A 19,300-nucleotide genomic window follows, 5' to 3' on the forward strand; every position below is an offset into this window, starting at 1 on the left:
TCATGCATTTGAGCTTGGCAAAAGGGAAAGTCAAGTGTGTGACGGGGCACTCAACTATAAACAATCTGGAATGGAGACTTTCCTGTCGAGCGGTTCACCATGTTGTTTAATGCAGACTCCACTTGAGATAAAGCCAAATCCCACTTCTTCAATTTGTCATTAGAAATACACAGAAGGAACTTTCCAAACGTGTGATTCACAACTTCAGTCCGCCCATCGGTCTGTGGGTGGTAGGCACTACTGAATTGAAGTTGTGTACCGAATCGATTCCACAAAGTCCATTAGAAGTGGTTAATGAACTTTGTGTCACGGTGAAAAGTAATGGTCTTGAGAACTTCGTGTAGCCGCACGACCTTTCTGAAGAATATGTTTGTCATGTGTGTTGCATTGATAGTCTTCTTACATGGGATAAAGTGCGCTATCTTTGAGAAACGATTTATCATCACAAACATCGAATCTATGCCACGTTGTGTTCATTGAAAAATAAGTACGAAGTCCATAGATAGGTCCTCCCAAGGGCCGTTAGGCATATGCAACGGGGTGTAGAGGCCCGTATTCTAAGACTTCCTATTGGAGGTCTGACAAACATGACAATGCTGCACTACTTTACCCACGTCACGTACCAATTGCGGTCAGTAATACCGCTCATCAAAAACAGTTCGTGTCTTGTCTCACCCAAGGTGTTTACGAAGGCCACCTCCATGTAACTCTTGAATAATTTGCTTCTTCAGGGAGTTTTGCGGGTTGCACAGTTGATTCCCTTTGAAGAGAAAATTGTCTTGCATATGTAGGTCATTGGGATGACCCTTTTGGCACCTCATCCATGCATCCTTGAAGTCCTCATGCTCATCATACAACTCATTGAGACAGTCGAAATCGACATTGGCAGCTAAGTGCATCATCCACCTTGTTCTATTACCTTAATTTGTGCTTCAGAACGAACGTGAATTCCTACAAAAATACAACCCATCTAGCATGCACACGATTCACGTTAGCCTGACTATTAATAAATATTAAGGCTTGATGATCACTGTAGAGAACAAACTCTCTCTAAATCAGATAATGCCGCCAATGTCGCAGCGCTTGAACAACAGCATACAACGCAAGCTTATATGTCAACTATTTCTTTCGGGCTTCGCCGAGCTTCTTGCTGTAAAAGGCTACTAGCTTACCTTCCTATGATAAGCCTCATCCAATTTCGATATATGAGGCGTCACACTTAACCTCAAATAGCTTGTCGAAATTGGGAAGAATCAAGATTGGTGTTGTGAATAATCGATGTTTGATTTCAGCAAAGCTCTTGTCAGCCTCATCAGTCTACTGAAAACGGATCATTTTTATGCAATCTGTAATGGGTGTGATTATAGTGTTGAAATTCCACACGAATAGACGATAGAAGGTCACAAACTCATGGAAACTCCTCACTTTATGAATGTTCGTTGGGATCAGTCATTTTCTGATGACTTGTACATTTTCATCGTTCACATGGATGCCTATAGATGTCAGAACAAATCCTAAGAACAATAGGTTGTCCATTAAAAAACTGCACTTCTTCAAGTTGAACTACAACTTGTTAACTGCCAGGACCTGTAGTACTTACCTGAGATGTTCTATGTGCTCTGTCTCACCCTGACTATATATCAGGATGTCATCAAAATATACTACCATAAATCGGCCAATGAACGACTTCAACATTTGATTTATCACACGCATAAAAGTATTTGGTGCGTTCGATAGACCAAAGGGCATGACCAGCCACTCATACAACCCATCCTTAGTCTTGAATGCCTTTTTTCACTCATTACTGGGTCAAATACGAATATGATGATACCCGCTCCTCAGATCTAGTTTAGAGAACACCTTAACACCTTTTAGCATATTGAGCATGTTGTACAACCATGGTATTGGGAACCGATATTTAATGATAATTTTTTTAATTACCCGGCTATCGACACACATGCACCGGCTCTCATCTTTTTTAGGCGTTAACAACGCTACTATACTTAAGAGCGTAAGTATTCACTGAATGCAAGTTCTCATGTTTTAGGCTTGGTTGAGGACTTCATTTGGAGGATTGCATGCAGTCTTTGGTCTGAGACACCGATCATGCCTGGATCAGATCAACTTGATCATGCATAGGTTTATCCTTAGACTGGAAGTCGTGGTGCGACTCAGTCTTGTCCAAAATTGTGTGTGATCTTCCAATGTTGCAATTTAGCTAGCCAAGCTACCTACCTAACATTTTCTCTTGTAGACATTTTCTTCACTAAATGCAGGTTCTTGTGCCTTCGGGTTAGTTGCAAGCTTTCATCGAAGGATTGCATGCAGTCTCTAGTCTTGGATAGCCCTCATGCCTGGGTGAGATCAACTTGATCATACACTTGAGGTCATGGTGGACTTAATCTTGTCTCAATTAGTAGCTAGCCTACCTAACATTTTCTCTCATAGACATTTATCCAATGAACATTCCTTATGAAAATGAGAACATCGTTTAAAATGTAAAACAGAAATGATTCTCTGGATAGAGCTAAAACTTGCTCAAGTACGGGGTCTTGTGATAGAGATGTTACTAGGAGTTCCTTGAGATAATAAAGCACATTGAGGTTTACCATGTAGAAATTCATAAGCAAGACTATGAAAAGAAGGGTCTTGACGTCAATGGAGAAGAAAGAAAAAGACAGAAGAGGAGAGTGTGGAGAGAGAGAGAAGACTAAAAGACAAAAGCTACTTTTTTCAAAAGTAAGAGAGAGAGAGAGAGAGAGAGAGAGAGAGAGAGAGAGCTTTTTTTATATCCTATTGTATATGTAATAAGTCAGGCCTTTATATATAAGAGGGCTTCCATTTCTCAATCCAACTAATACTACAACTCTAAGAAGTAAATTTCGTAATTAACCACTTTCTTGATTTGACTCAACCAAAGCATGCATAATTACTAACCTAATTAAATTGGGATTTCACAAGGATTCTCAACACTCCCACTTAGTGTTAAGTCCCACTTTCATTTATCATTTGCAAATTTCTTCTGAAGATGTCAAACTTATCTGCATTGAGTGCTTTGATGAAAATATTCTCTGCTTGGTCACTTGTAGTGACATGCATCAATTCAACCTCTTCGCTCATCACCTTTACATGAATAAAGTGGTAATGAACCTCCACGTGCTTCATACGAGCATGAAATGTCGAATTTAATGCCACCACCATGATCGAGTTAACATTGTCAATCTTGATTGGAATGGGATAGTAGATTTTTCTCCAAAGCCTCTCAGTAGTTGTGTCAACTGCAAACTTACACATGTAGCTAGCATCGCAACTCGATATTCAACCTTTGTAGCAGACAATGCTACAATGGTTTGCTTCCTGCTTCCCCATGACATGCCTCTTGAACGAGAAACATAATGTTGAGCGTGTGGATGGGTTCCCATCTGCATCACAATAATATCTAAACTTAATCGGTACAGCATACTTATAAAACACATCTTCCTTAATGGTTGCCTTCATATATCTCAAGATACACTTTATAACATCCACATGTGGCTCCCTCAGCTCTCACATGAACGAATTGATGGCATTAACTAGATATTCCAAATCTAGGCAAGTAATGGTGCGGTATATCAAGCCATCATCTCTCGATAAAGACGTGCATTTGCGAGTGTAGCTCTCCTTCATCCTTCATCAACTTGTAATTCACTTCAAATGGCATCCCGATTAGTTGTAAACCTAAAAACTTCCCAAGTCCACACCAAACTACTTTTAGAAGATAAAAATTCATCTTTTATCTTTTATCGCTTCAACACCCAAAAAGTATTGAAGGTCTCCCAAATCCTTAATGTTAATCTTTGAGAGAGAATTTTTCAACTTTTCCACCTCCAGTGAAACATCGCTAGTGATTATCCAAACATCTACATAGACGGCACATATAATCATTCCCTTTGTAGAGTATTTCACAATCATGCATGCATTGGTGGAAGAGGAAATAAGACCACTTTAAAGAAAGATTTCTCTAACCTTTACAACTAAGCTCTAGATACTTGTTTTATACTATAGAGCACCTTTTTAAGCTTTTAGACGTGCCTTAGATTCATAGGATTTTTAAATCCCTCTGGTTGATCCATATATACCTTTTATCAATATCGTCATTTAAGAATGCATTCTTCACATCCATCTGCCAAAGCATCCAATCCTTTGCACCCGCCAAAGCTATAATAATCCATACACTTGAGATTTTAACCAGACTTTGTTTCATCATAGTCTTCCCCATAACTTTAAAAGAAACCTTCAACCACAAAAAGCACCTTATAAAGCTCCAGTTCACTTGTAACATTTCACTTTATTTTGTATATCCACTTTCAACTAATAGCTTTCTTTCCCTATGGTAGCTCAACTCGATCTTGCATGTCATTCTTTTTTAAATGAACCCATCTCTTCCTCCATGGCTTGTTGACATTAAAGATCACTAACCACGTCTTCAAAGGTATTCAACTCATTCTAATCCATAACCTACTTCATGTAAGCATAGTGCATATTTGTGACATAATAATTTGTAAGTCTTTTAATAAGAAACCTTTTCCCTAATAGGATATCTTCATCTTACATCAACACTTGGTGATGAATAACATAACTGCATTTTCCTTTAATCGGCTAAGAGGTCTTTCCACTGACTTTAATGATTGTGTAGTGGATAGTCTTATATCCGATCATACTTTTGATGGAAACTCTCATAACTCCACCTTACTATTTGAAGCTTGATGCCATTGTGAATTCTTATCAAAATTCACATCACGACTCTCTTGGATATGAAGATTTACCGGATCATAACACTGGTATGCTTTTTTCTTATATAAATATTTAAGAAAAATATGCCTTTTGGCTTTCTTATCAACCTTATCATAGTTTCTGTCATTATGCTTCATATAAGTTATGCATCCAAACACTCGTAAATGTGTCAAATTTAGATTCTCCTTATAGAGAATTCAATGTCGAACCTCGATATCTAGTCGTAATGGAATACAATTGATCAAGTCTACTACAATATGCATAGTTGTAGCCTAATTAACTTTCAGCAAATTCTTTTCATTTACCATAGCCTGAGCCGCATCAAATATGCGACAGTTATTCCTCTCCCTCTCAGCAATCCCATTTTGTTGAGGCAGTCCTAGGTAAGTGAGTTGCCTTTTGATTCCATTTACTTTTAGAAAAGTATTGAAATCATTAGATACACTCTCTACCTTTATCAATTCATAGATTTTTTTTTTTTAAATTTTCAATTGAATTGATTCTTCGCAAGTGCTTTAAATTCTTTAAAGTATTCAAATACTTTGGATCTTTGGCATAGTAAATAGATTCAAGTATAATGTGAATGCTTATCAACGGAGGAAACATAGTAGTACCTTAAGTGCATATGTGATTTTATTGGGCTCTATGAATGACTTCAAGCAAATAACGAGCTGTGGTGATGGACTGTGTGAAAGGATGTCTGTCGCCTTTGCAAATTTACATGCTTCACATGTGATTCACATCGTACTTTATAGTAGGCATTCCTGTGACGAGTCTCTTTCCTAACATGTCTTAATTCTTTAAAGGTTGCGATGGCCCAATCTCATGTGCTATAAATTGGCAACTTTGAATGAGAAATATTTAGGAGACAATTCCATCTTGAGTGCAAATAATTGACCCACTTTTAGTGTTGTTCAGTCAACCGAGGAATTCTTGGGTCAACCGAAGCATGTTGCGACATTCCTAATCAATCGATATCTGTTTCAGTTGACTGAGAGACTGTTGATGTCTCGATCAACCAAAGGTGCAATCGATCAGAATGCATAAGTGAGTTTTTGTTTCTAGTTTCGTATGAAAGTGCATAAATAAGCTTTTAATTACACAATTAGGGTAGAATGAAAGGAACTTAACATGTTTTTAATGGCTTTGAGGGAGAAGCTTGGGTTTCTCATCTGTAAGTTGTTCCATCTCTTGTAACTTTCTAATTATAGTGGATTGTTTATCACTTGGTGCCATGGCTTTTTCCTGCAAGGGTTTTCCACGTAAAATTCGTATATTCTCTATGGTTGCTTGGCTTTTTCTTTCCCTATTGCATTGTGTGATTCTGTCTATGGTTGCTTCCGCACCAGACAAGTCGTGTTAGGGCTTGTCGCGTCCCCAACAAGTGTTATCAGAGAGAATGTTGGGTTTTCATATTGAATCTGAGACATGATATCGAGGGGATCAAATGTGAAGTTTGAGATAGAAATTTACGAGTAAAAATAACTTTGAATTGTGAAGGTTAAAGATGAAAGCCCTCCTAATTCAGTAGGGGTTGCAACAAGCACTCCTTGGCAAAATGAAACGTCTTGAATTGATAAAAGAAGATGATTGGGATGAACTTGATCAGAGGATGATTAATGCAATTCAATTGTGCTTGGCCAACAAAGTCCTTTATAATATCATTAATGAGACGACTACTGCGGGCCTATGAGCGAAGTTGGAGAGAATCTACATGACGAAGTCACTCTCCAATCATCTATATCTAAAGAGATAGTCGTACAATATGAAAATGCAGAAATCTCATATCTCTTTGAGCACATCAACGCCTTCAACAAATTCATTTGCAAACTAATAAGGGTGGAGGTGAAGATCGACGAAGAAGACAAAGCCCTAAATTTGTTGACGTCTCTTCTGGATTCCTATGAGTATCTGGTGGATACTCTGTGCCATGGTAGGGATACCTTAGACATTGATATTGTTATCACATCTCTTTAGTCAAAGCAGTCGAGAAGGAATAATGGTGAGGAAGGTACTTCTACAGGTGCATTATTTGCTAGGGGAAGAACATCTGAGTGAGATAAGGGGAAGTCGCTATTGAAGTTCAAGTCGAAGGGCAAAGGCAAGTTGAAGTATTGGAATTGTGGTAGGATGGGACATATAAAGAATGATTGTATAAAACCCAAAACCCATAAAGATGAGAAATTAGATGATTCACCGAAGGAGGCCAATTCAGCAGAATTTGATGTAGGAATGAGTGGTTGTGAGATGTTGTGGGTGTCTAAGGTTAGTCACTTATACAATGAATATAAAAACAAGTGGATTTTGGATACGGAGGCATCGTACCACATGCGTCCTTATTGAAGTTGGTTTATCACTTACAACGAGTATGATAGTGGCCTAGTTCTTATGGGCAACAATTATGCCTGTAATATAATGGGAATTGGTTTGGTTTGCATTAGAATGTATGATGGGGTGGAGGATACTTGACTAATGTGAGGAACTTTCTTGACGTAATAAAGAATCTGATATTTGTAGGAGCTCTTAAGGCACTTAGATGCAATTTCGTCGACTACGAAAATGTCCTACAAGTTTCTAAAGGGGCACTCATTGTTATGAAGGTACAACGGAGTAGAAACCTTTATAGGTTGATCGGGAGAACAATATCGGGTGGAGTTGCAGTGTCATACCCTAAACTTGGAAACCGGGCTTACAAAATTTTTTATTGCCAAATCCGGTGCTGACAGCCTCCGTAGTACCCCATTCTCGGCTCCTGGCGTCTATATGCCAGATTCCGATCCTGGGATCCTACAAAGAGGATTTTTCAATGTACATTTTATTCATAAGAAGCATAACCACAAGTATACCCAAATCACAAAGGCAACATCATCATCACATATCCACTAATATAAACATTTGAATATAGTGCTGAAAGGAAAATACATATATCAAAAATCAAAGCTCCAGAAGAAGGCTGCATGCTCTAAGCTCGACACTGCTGCAACCCTATGCCACCTGCACGCATCTATTGTGCATAAGCTTATAAAAAGCTTAGAGGGTGGTGTAAGTGTGTGCGTAAGGTAAGTGCCAAGTATCCAATACAATGCCATAATCATACAATATTAGAATTATTGGCAAGATCATTGAATCATACGATATCAGAGTAAGCGGAAATACTGTAAGCTTATAAATTATACAATATCAGAGTACCCAATACAGATCAACTATGCAAATGAGGAGTCATAGAGAGCCAAATATCAGATGCCAAGGATACAATGCAATGTGTAAATCCTGTTAAGTCCGTCTAGGCCATATAAGTATAGAAACATTGCAACCCAAAATACCATATGCCTATGGATGTAATGCAATATGCGATGCGAATGAAATGACCAAGCTAGAGTGTGAAGTCGGGATGATAGTACGTAGTATCGCAGGCTATGGGGTCCACCATAAGGGACTTCTATCTAAACCAGTCCCATACCTAAATTTGGATAATCAGACTCAATGTGGTAAACTCCTAATCTCAGGTTAGTCGCGTGCCCTAACTGAAATCCTGGCCATTGTGAAGGTACACGTAACAAATAGTTGCGCACCACCAGCCCGAGTGGATAGTGAATGAATGAATGAATGAGTATACAACTCCTACTCAATAAGCCCATATAATAATACTATACATCTCTGGGATCATCACCGGGGTCTAGTACACTCCAAACTAGCTACCGCCTCTGCAGGCCGCGTAGCCCAGCGAGTGGAAAAGACCTCATTACCCGCCTGCCAGTAGTATACTAATGCTTACTTGGCTCGTCGATAGTGGACCCATTTAGGAGCTGGTCAGACTCAGCCTAGCTTATAGCCCCCTCACTCGGGCGGATAAGGCCACATCCCCTCTCAACCGACCACGAGACAGTGGAGACACGACCTACTGGTATACAGACCTCATGAGCTTATATATATATATATATCCACTCAGTCTCGACGTTGGGGCGTCCTCTGGTACTAAGAGGATTTAGGAATTTTCACCCAGGGCCATCTATGGCGGCCCGATGCTAGTAACAGATTTTCGGTATCCCATCTGGCCATCCACGACATGACTGTGAAGGATACAGTCCTGATGTCGCTAGGGTGTACAGTAATTACCATCACACAATGCGAGATGCATGAGTCACACAGTCCAATCATGCATCAATCCTGTGCATACTGTGCGTTCATGTAGGATAACTCCGCCTATCAGGGAGTCCCATAAACCACCTGCACTATGGCATATGCAATGGTCAATCATATCTCATAATAAACATGCAGATGATGCATATGGGCATGTATCATGATGCTATGCTGTCACATACTCATAATCGGTGTCAATAACTGGCCTTGATAATCGGTCTCGACAATCGGCCTCGACAATATTGACATTTAACCAACATTGCCCCCAAGGAGTGGCCCACATAGAGCCTAACGTATAGTGGACCCATGGCCTCACAAAAGGCCTAATATACAACACCATGGGCCCCACTCAAGGGCTTAATACACATCACGATGGACCTCTCCCAATGGGCCTAATATGCATCACAATGGACTCTATCGCCTGGCCCTCAAATGCATCGCAATGGGCCTCATCACATAGGCTTAATATACATCACAATGGGCCTTCAACACAGGCTGAATACACATCACAATGGGCCTCAAATACGGGCTGTATATATATCACTTTGGGTCTCGTCAATCGGCCTCGGCAATCAGAATCGGCCTCGGTGGTCTGCCTCGACAGTCGGAATCGGCCTCGACAATCGGAATCGGCCTTAACAATCGGAATCGACCTCAACAATCGGAATCGGCCTCGACAATCGGAATCGACCTCGATAAATAATCGGCCTTGACAATTGGAATCAGCGTCAACAATCGGCCTCGACAATCAGAATCAACCTCGATAAACAATCGGCCTCGATAATCGGAATCGGCCTCGACAATCAGAATCGGCCTCAATAATCAACCTCGACAATCAGAATCGACCTCGACAATCAGAATCGGCCTCAACAATCAGAATCAGCCTCAACAATTGAAATCGGCCTCAACAATCGGCCTTGACAATCGGAATCAGCCTCGATAATCGAAATCGACCTCGACAATCGGAATTGACCTTGACAATTGAAATTAGCCTCGATAATTAGAATCGGAATCGGCCTCAACAATAGGCCTCGATAATTGGAATCAGCCTCGACAATCGGAATCTGCCTCGATAATTGACCTTAATAATCAGCCTAACAAAGGACCTAAGGGAATGTCATAATGTGGACAATTAGCCATCATTGCCCATCAATGTGGACGTTTAACTAGCATTGCTCCCAAGGAGTGGCCCACATAGAGCCAAACGTATAGTGGGCCCATGGCCTCGCACGAATGCTTAATATACATCGTAATGGGCCTTACAACAATGGGTCTTACCAAATGGGCCGGAAGTACATCACGATGGGCCGCTCATATGGGCCTAATATACATCACCATGGGCCACGACCCATGGGCCCCAAATACATCACAATGGGCTACAACCCATGGGCCTTAATATACATCATAATGAGCCGTAACCCATGGGCCCCAATATACATCAAGTGGGCCGCATCAATAGCCACACCAATGGGCCTCACATACAACGAGTGGGCCGCATGACATGGGTCTAACACACATCACGATGGGTCACATGACATGGGCCTAATACATATCACAATGGGCCACATGACATGGGCCTAATATACATCACGATGGGCCGCATGACATGGGTCTAATACACATCACAATGGGCCGCATGACATGGGCCTAATACATATCACAATGGGCTGCATGACATGGGCCTAATACACATCACAATGGGCCGCATGACATGGGTCTAATACACATCACAATGGGTTGCATGACATGGGTCTAATACACATCACAATGGGCCGCATGACATGGCCCTAATACATATCACAATGGACCGCATGACATGGGTCTAATACACATCCCAATGAGCTGCATGACATGGGCCTAATACATATCACAATGGGCCGCATGACATGGGCCTAATACATATCACAATGAGCCGCATGACATGGGCCTAATATATATCACCATGGGCCTCGACACATGGGCCATAAATACATCACAATGGGCCGTATCAAATGGGCTGAATCAAATGGGCTGAGTCGAATGGGCCGAATCAAATGAGCCAAATCAAATGGGCAAGTCAAATGGGCCCAAACTAACCACACCATTTATCTATAGTTAGAGATCATTTTAGAGCTTTATCACAAAATGAATCATATCCAAAGGATCATCCGAGCCATACCACAAATGGTAGTGGTGATAATGATTTCCACTGTTGAATTCCATTGGGCCCACCATAGCATTTAATTTCCATCCAGTCTGTTCATAAGGTCACAAAGACCTGGATTTAGAGGAAAAACAAATATCATATTGGTTCAAGGCTTTTGTAGTCCCAAAAAGGGGATTTCAATGGTAGACTATCAACTCCACTATTTTCTGAAGTGTGTCCACATGATACTAGATCAGTCTTATTTTTCTTCCCAAGCCTTAGAATTGGCTCACCAAATGGATGGACGGTTAAGATGCAACATATATGTTAGAGTGTAGGGCCCACCGTCCAGCCATATGGATGGTGTGGATAAGACCCATACATCACGTTAGTCCACCAGGCACGGACGGTGTGGATTTCACATGTCCAGGCAGGAGTCTCATCGTCTAGAGCATATGGACGGTGAGAATGTAAATCACATACAGCAAGGTGGGTTCCCACGTGGGGCCCACCAACCCATATATATATATATAACATGTATATTCTATTATTATATATATTATATAATATTCTCGCTTTGTTTTTTTTAAGGCAATGTCCAGCATCTAGGCCTGGACAGATGGCCTGGATGTAAAACACATATATCCAGGTGGCCCCCACCGTCCATGCCATGGACGGCATGGATATTCATCACGTGTAGGTCCCACACGTATCGATGGTCTGGATTTAAAGTGATCCGCAAGATCAGACCCATCTAATTGGGCTGCTGATCCACCATCCAGGAGATGGACGGCCAGGATATAATACATATCTCCTGATCAGCAACCATAGAATTTCTAACATCAGCACAGTAGCAGGGGCCACGTCCCTTGATGGACGACTGGATGAAACATATACCTCGAGAGGGTCTCAGAGATGGACGGTGTGTATACAAAACATCCGTCAGAGGCCCCAACCATCCAGGCTATCTGGACGGTATGGCTACAACGTGTACAAGATGGGTGGGTCCACATGGTGTGGCCCACCAGAGTTTTGGATTAGCTGAAATTTGTGTTCTGCCTACGTCCAGCAGCGCCTGCTGCTGGACGGTGGACGGTACCCATACAACACATGCAAATATGGTGGGGTCCACATTAGTGGGCCACCCCACTGATCAAGTTGATAGTTGTACTTTCCCTTCATCTAGGTTGCCTGGATCAGGTGGGCCACACTCCATCACAAAGAGAGAGAGAGAGAGAGAGAGAGAGAGAGAGAGAGAGAGAGAGATGGTGAGGAGGGGAGGGACCCTGCCACTATGGGCCCTTCTTATATAATACATACATCAAGATGGGTCCCACATATGTGGGTCCTCAAATCACAAAATCAAATAATAAAATCACCCACCTATGCTTCTTTTTGGACTTCTTCTTTCATCAACACATTCTAGAGCTCCCAAGGATCATGATTCAAGGGTTGAGATGAAGCTTGGATGGTAGAGATGGGGGTAGGAAGGTGGGCCACACTAGCTCTTTCTTTTCTCCTTGGAAGCCACGGACGTTTCCTCCTTTTAGTACTTGGAAATGGTTAGAGAATGAGAGAGAGAGAGAGAGAGAGAGAGAGATGTAAGGAGAGACGGATGGGTGATGGGTGAGTGATGGGTGTGTAAGAGATGGGATGGAAAGGTATGGGTATTGTTGACTTTGGGAAAGAGAGAGGTATGGATTGATGGGAAGTGTACTTGACTTGATTGATTGAATGATTTGATAGATTCTCTCGGGATTACAAATGCGCGGCATTTTTCTCGAACTGAATGCGGGCCCACATCTCTTGGCTTGGGTATCACCTCGGCATGCGAGACGCAGTGTTGGAACCACGGCGATAGTGCGGTCGTAAGGGTGCAAGTCTTGGGTCGAGCCGACTCTAGAATATGGGACACGACTCAGGGTTGCGTGCAAATGTAGTATACGCGTCGCGGGTCGTCGAAATTCGACCGGGAGGATCGCGGAAGCCTACAGAACGGTAAGGGCTATGATATGGGTCTCACATGCAGCGTCTATAGAAAAATCTACGTCATCACGTGTGTGGCATAAACGCCTAAGCTAAAAGAGCGAGCATGGTATAAAGGTACTTCTCGATCGTGGTTTGATTCATAACTTTAAAAGTTTTAATTTAGATATACGTAAGCATTGCATATATGGGAAATAATCAAGGTTATCTTTTAAAACTAAAAAATATATTAGTAAAGGACAACCTGATTATGTTCACTTGAATGTATGGGAGCAGTCGCCCATTGTTTCTAGAGGAGGGTCGTCATTCTTTATCACTTTCACTGATGACTTTTCTAGAAAGGTGTGGGTTTATTTTATGAAACATAAATTCAATGTTTTTACCACTTTTAAAATGTAGAAAATAATTGTCGAAAAGCAAATAGTGAAAGGTAAAAATTCTAAGGACCAATAATGATGGAGAGTTTACTTCTAAGGAATTTAATCAATTTTGTAAGAGTGAGGGGATCATGAGGCCTAATATAGTGAGGCATACACCAGAGTAGAATGGTGTGGCTGAATGTATGAATCAGACTCTCTTAGAAAGAGCCTGAAGTATCTTAAGTAATGTTTGTTTGGGCAAGGAGCTATGGGTTGAGACTGTAAACACAACTTTCTATTTACTAAATTGATCTTTTTCTACACTGATTGACTGTAAAATTCTAGAAGAAGTATGAAGTGGTCAAGAAATTGACTACTCAAGACCGTGGATTTTTTAATTGTAATGCTTATTCTTATGTACTGTCAGTTGAGAGAGTAGGCTATAAGAAATGGAGAAAAAGTATACTTTTGTTACCTATGGTGATGGTGTAAAATGATACAAACTATATGACCAAGTTTCATGCAAGATCATATTTAGCCGGGACGTCAAGTTTGATGAGGGTTCTTTGTTTTGGAAGGTTGAACATAAGGAAATGAAAAAAACATCAGTTGTTGATGTGGAAACAAATAAAGTTAAAACACTTGAAGAAGCTGAACCGCAGACAAAGGTAAAGGATGAGGTGGAGTAGCCACCTGTCATGAGAAATCCACCAAGGAATCACAGGGTTCTATTGAGATACATGAATAACTCAAATACTACGTTTGCTCTTATTATAGATATGGGGGATCCGTCTACCTTCCATGAAACATTAGAAGATATAAATGTTGAGAAGTACATATCACCGATGCATGATGAGATGGACTCTCCGTACAAGAATAAAACATGAGAGCTTGTGGAGCAACTCGTTGGGCGAAAAGCGATCGGTTGTAAGTATATTTTCTGAGAGAAAATGGATAGGTACAAGGTGACACTGGTTGCAAAGGGCTATGCTTAGAAAGAATGCATCAACTTTGGTGAGATATTCACGCCTGTGGTCAAGCAAGTATCTATCAGATTCGTGTTGGCGTTGGTTGCCCAATATAATCTGGAATTAGAATGGTTAGATGTGAAGACTGTATTTCTACACAGGGAACTTGAAGAGCAGATTTAGATGAAGCAACATAAGGGGTTCAAGGTGTAGGGAGTAGAGAATAAGCTTTGCAAGTTAAAGAGGTTGTTGTATGGCCTAAAATAGTTGTCTAGGTAATTGTAAAAAAAGTTTAATTTTTTAAAACTAAGTAACCTAATTAAATTTGGACTTGGCAATGATTCTCAACCTATCAAATGGGTTTTTACCTCTTTTGGGAAAGTTTCTTGAGGTGACATATTTTGTCAATTATTTGTTAGGTTTTGTAAAGGTGTTGACACCTCGGCATGGGTTAGTTAGGTTTAAAAGGGTTAGTTACTGATGTTTCGTATAGGTGTTCACAACCCCAAGTATAAGGTCGCGATGTAGTAATAATCTCGGTGAGACCAAGGTTTAATTCACAGGGACTAATCTCGTACATTTCTGAAAGTAACTAGAAATAAAACTAGAAGAAGATGTAAATCTAAATTTAAAATATTTGGAAAGAATAATGTTGAATAAGGTAATTGAAACTTATAAATTTAAAGGTGGGAACTAGGGTGCCAAGGATTCACTTGGGATGCTACATTACTTGATTCAAAAGATTCAATTAGAATTAGAGTATTATCCTATCCAATTGGAAATAGAGATGATCAAATCTCTGAACTTCTCATTGATCTAGCCTCAATGAAAGAGAACTATGGAGATTGGAAGTGATTCCATCACCCAACCATGCCTTGAAGACGATGGCGAACAACAGGATTCACCAATCCATCAATCTCAAATAAGAAAAGAAGATACTCAAAGCTATCACAGATTTACTGTAATTTGAGTCACAACAAACCATTGAAAACTGAAAGTATTCTTTGAAATCAATTAGAAATCAATGAAGTTCAACGTAAACATGAATCAAATTAAAGTCAAAATCCCAATCATGCTACAAGCTTCATCTCTTAGCCCTAGCTAAGAAGTTTAGCCAACCATAGACATGATTAAACTAAGTACTCTTAAACAAAACATAAAAACAACTAAAGAAGAAGAAGAAATTTTTTTTGATGGCGACTCTCCAACATTTGGCTCTACTACTTTAACCCTAGATGATGCATAGGAATGTCCTAAGGACTCCTATTTATAGTTGTGAAGCTCCACCTTACGCACCGACTTCGAATTTCCACAATCCGTTGCGAAACCGCCTTAATTTACGCTTTGGTGGGACCAAATTAAGATTGAAAATCGTACTTTCTCGCTGGACAATTCTATGCGATTTCGGTTGGACCGAAGTTGATGCTGAAAATTCTTGTGCAGGAAATCTGTCAAATTTAGGTTGGACTGACTCCAACTAAAGTCTCCAACCAAAGTACTTCGGGTGGGCCAAAGTTGGCTTAGGTCGGACCGAATTATCTTGATTTCTTGCTGGATAGTTTTCTTCGATTTCGGTTGGACCGAAGTTGGCTCAGGTCAGACCAAAATGTCCTGTTTTATGCTACAGATTCTGCATTCTTCCAAGTCCTTTCTTCATCCTTTGTACCTGGTTTCCTTGGATCTTTGGCATGTGAATTCTTCATTCTTGGTCTCTTAATTGATCCCTCCTTTGCCTTAGTGATTCATGAGCATCTAATCTATGCTTTTAACATTCTTTTCAATCTAAGCTCTCAGATTCACCTTGCAACACAAACATGCATAAAATATACCTTTAAGCAGTATCATGTTCATATAATCAAGATATAAATAGGGGAGAATATGCTATATTTAACACTCAACACACTCCCCAACCAACATTTTGTTAGACCTGAGCAAAACATGTGTGAAGTAATTCTTAATTCTCAAAGTTCAAGTCTTTTTCCAAAAAATAATCTTTTGTGCAATTGAGTATGAATGAGTAGAATTAAGACACAAGTATGAATGAGTAGAATTAAGACAAGAAAGTGGGACCTTTGAAAACCTAGAGCCGAATCATATAATCAGTCAATCAAATAGGTTCTTTATCAATTTCTTCAAAGCATAAGTTCCAATATCATGTTTTTCAATGTGCTCAGTGAAAATCAAATTACTTCCCATGAGAATATTATCATTTTATAATGTTAGCCATGTTCATCATATCAAGAGTAGTTAAAAACTTAAGTACTAATTTTGAACTTATCCCCTTCTCCTTCTTTTTTCAGTTTTTGATTTTATATTGACGGTCACTTTTTTTTTATTATTCGTTCTTTTCAGATTCTTTTTAAAAATTTTCATTCTTTTTCAAACTTTTTCCAATCTTTTCATCATACATGACCTTTTTTTTTTTGATCTCACTGTTTTTAACTGGTTCTTTTCATCTTTTAAGGTGGATAAAATTCTCCAGACTAAATTCTCAACATTTATCAATGATTCTCATGCTAACAATAAGAAATTCTAGCGAAACTCACAGAAAGCAAACTGAATGTGTCTTGTGATTTAGATCAATGTGATATTTAAAATTTCCTCTTAATCAATTGAGTGCAAGAACCGTAAGTGATGGTCTACTTAGTTGATTAAACTCTAACAATTCAAAATTCAATCTCTATCTTATCATCATATTCACAACATTCTTTAAGTGCACAAACTATCATTTTCTAAACAGATTTCAATTCGAAGCATTGAAAATTTTAAAAATTTAAATTTTACTCAAAACTAAGAAAACACTGATTAGTTTACCTAATCCACACTCCCAACCTAAAATATACATTGTCCTCAATGTAAAAAATATAAGTATGTAATGCAAAAGAGGCAACGAAAAGAAAGGAGAAGTGTAGGAAAGGTAGTACTTGAAAAAGCAAATTGCAGCCCTTCCAAAGTTCTCAATGTGAAGATGGGTTAACACAAAGACTAGATAGGCGGAAAGAAAACTATCCTAGTCCTAAATCCTATGAAAATAATAAACCTAACTACACCTCCATTAGACTAGGAGGCCAATCCTGGTAAACAAGATCAATAAGAGGTATGAACATGTCCTTTGAATAAAATTTCTCAACAAATTAATGGCTTTAAACGATGTCCATTTACTTTGAAAATATTGCCATTCATTAGATTCTGAATCTCGACGGCCCTATGAGGATAGACATTAGTAATGGTGAAAGGGCCAGTCCAACGAGATCGGAGTTTACCCAGAAAAAGACGTAACCGATAATTGTATAAAAGGACTTTTTGACCATTTAAGAATGATTTTTGAAGGATGTTTTTGTCATGGAACACCTTCATCCTGTACTTGTAAATTCTCAAGTTCTCATATGCGTCATTCTGGATTTCCTTAAGTTCATTCAACTGAAGTTTGCGCAATGAGCCAGCGTCGTCCCAGTTAAAATTTAGGTTTTTAATAGCCCAGTAGGCTATATGTTCCAACTCTACAGGCAAGTGGCAAGCCTTCCCATAGACAAGTGACATTCTAATGAGAGTCTTAAAAGCTGTATGGTAGGCCCATAAGGCATCGGTCAGGCGAATTGACTAATCCTTGCGATCGGGGTTAACAGTTTTCTCCAAAATATGCTTACTCTCCCCGTTGAAAATTGTAGCTTGCCCACTTGTCTGTGGGTGGCATGGAGTGCTCACATTATGAGAGATGCCATATTTCTTCATTAAGTTCGCAAATGACCTATTGCAAAAATGTGAACCTCCATCACTAATAATGGCTCGAGGCGTTCTAAACTGAGAAATGATGTTTTCTTTTAAGAACCTAATGACCGTTTGATGGTCATTGTTCCGTATGGGACTGCTTCGACCCATTTAGTGACATAGTCTACTGCTAGCAAAATGTATAGATTCCCAAAGGATTAGGGGAATGACCCCATGAAATCGATGCCTCAACAGTCAAATGCTTCAATGATCAGAATGAGATTCAGAGGCATCATATTTTGATGGGACAACGTTCCTAAATTTTGACAATGCTCACAAGCTTTGCAGAACTCATGAGTGTCCTTGAACATAGTGGGCCAATAGAAGCCGCACCGTAGAATTTTGGTCATGGTCTTTTTAGTAGAAAAGTGACCACCACAGGCCTAAGAGTATAGAAGGAGATGACACTTTGGTATTCATTGTCTGGCACGCATCTCCTTAAAATTTGGTTTGGGTAATATTTAAATAAATATGGGTCATCCCAGAAAAACTTACGAACCTCAGCAAATAATTTTTTCTTATCTTGCGCAGTCCAATGTATTGGCGTGAAATTTGTGGCAAGATAATTAGCAATATCAGCAAACTAAGATAAGTGGGAGAGTTTAAACAGTTGTTCATCATGAAACATGTCGTTTATAGGTGTCGTCTTAAGGGAATCAGGGAGGTTAAGTCTTGAAAGATGGTTAGCCACTACGTTCTCTACTCCCTTTTTGTCTCGTATTTCCAAATCAAATTCGTAGAGTAGTAGGATCCATCTTATCAAGAAATACTTAACATCATTCTTCGAAAGAAGGTACTTGAGCGCCGTATGATCAGTGTATATAATGATTTTAGATCCAATCAAGTAGGACGTAAATTTGTCCAAACTGAATACTATGGCTAAGAGTTCCTTCTCTATAGTAGAGTAATTCACTTGGGCAAGATTTAAAGTTCTACTTGCATAATGAATAACATAGGTCTTCTTTCTTTTCTCTTGCCTAACACCGCCCCAATAGCATAGTCAGATGCATCACACATAATTTTAAAAGGAATGATCTAGTCGGGTGGCTACATGATAGGTGTGGTGGTCAACATGCCTTTGAGCTTAGAAAAAGCTTCTTGACATTGCTCAGTCCACTCGTATGGTACATCCTTATGAAGTAGATTGCATAAAGGACGAGAGAGGTGACTAAAGTCCTTTA

Source organism: Magnolia sinica, chromosome 19, assembly GCF_029962835.1.
Source record: "Magnolia sinica isolate HGM2019 chromosome 19, MsV1, whole genome shotgun sequence".
NCBI classification, from domain to species: Eukaryota; Viridiplantae; Streptophyta; class Magnoliopsida; order Magnoliales; family Magnoliaceae; genus Magnolia; species Magnolia sinica.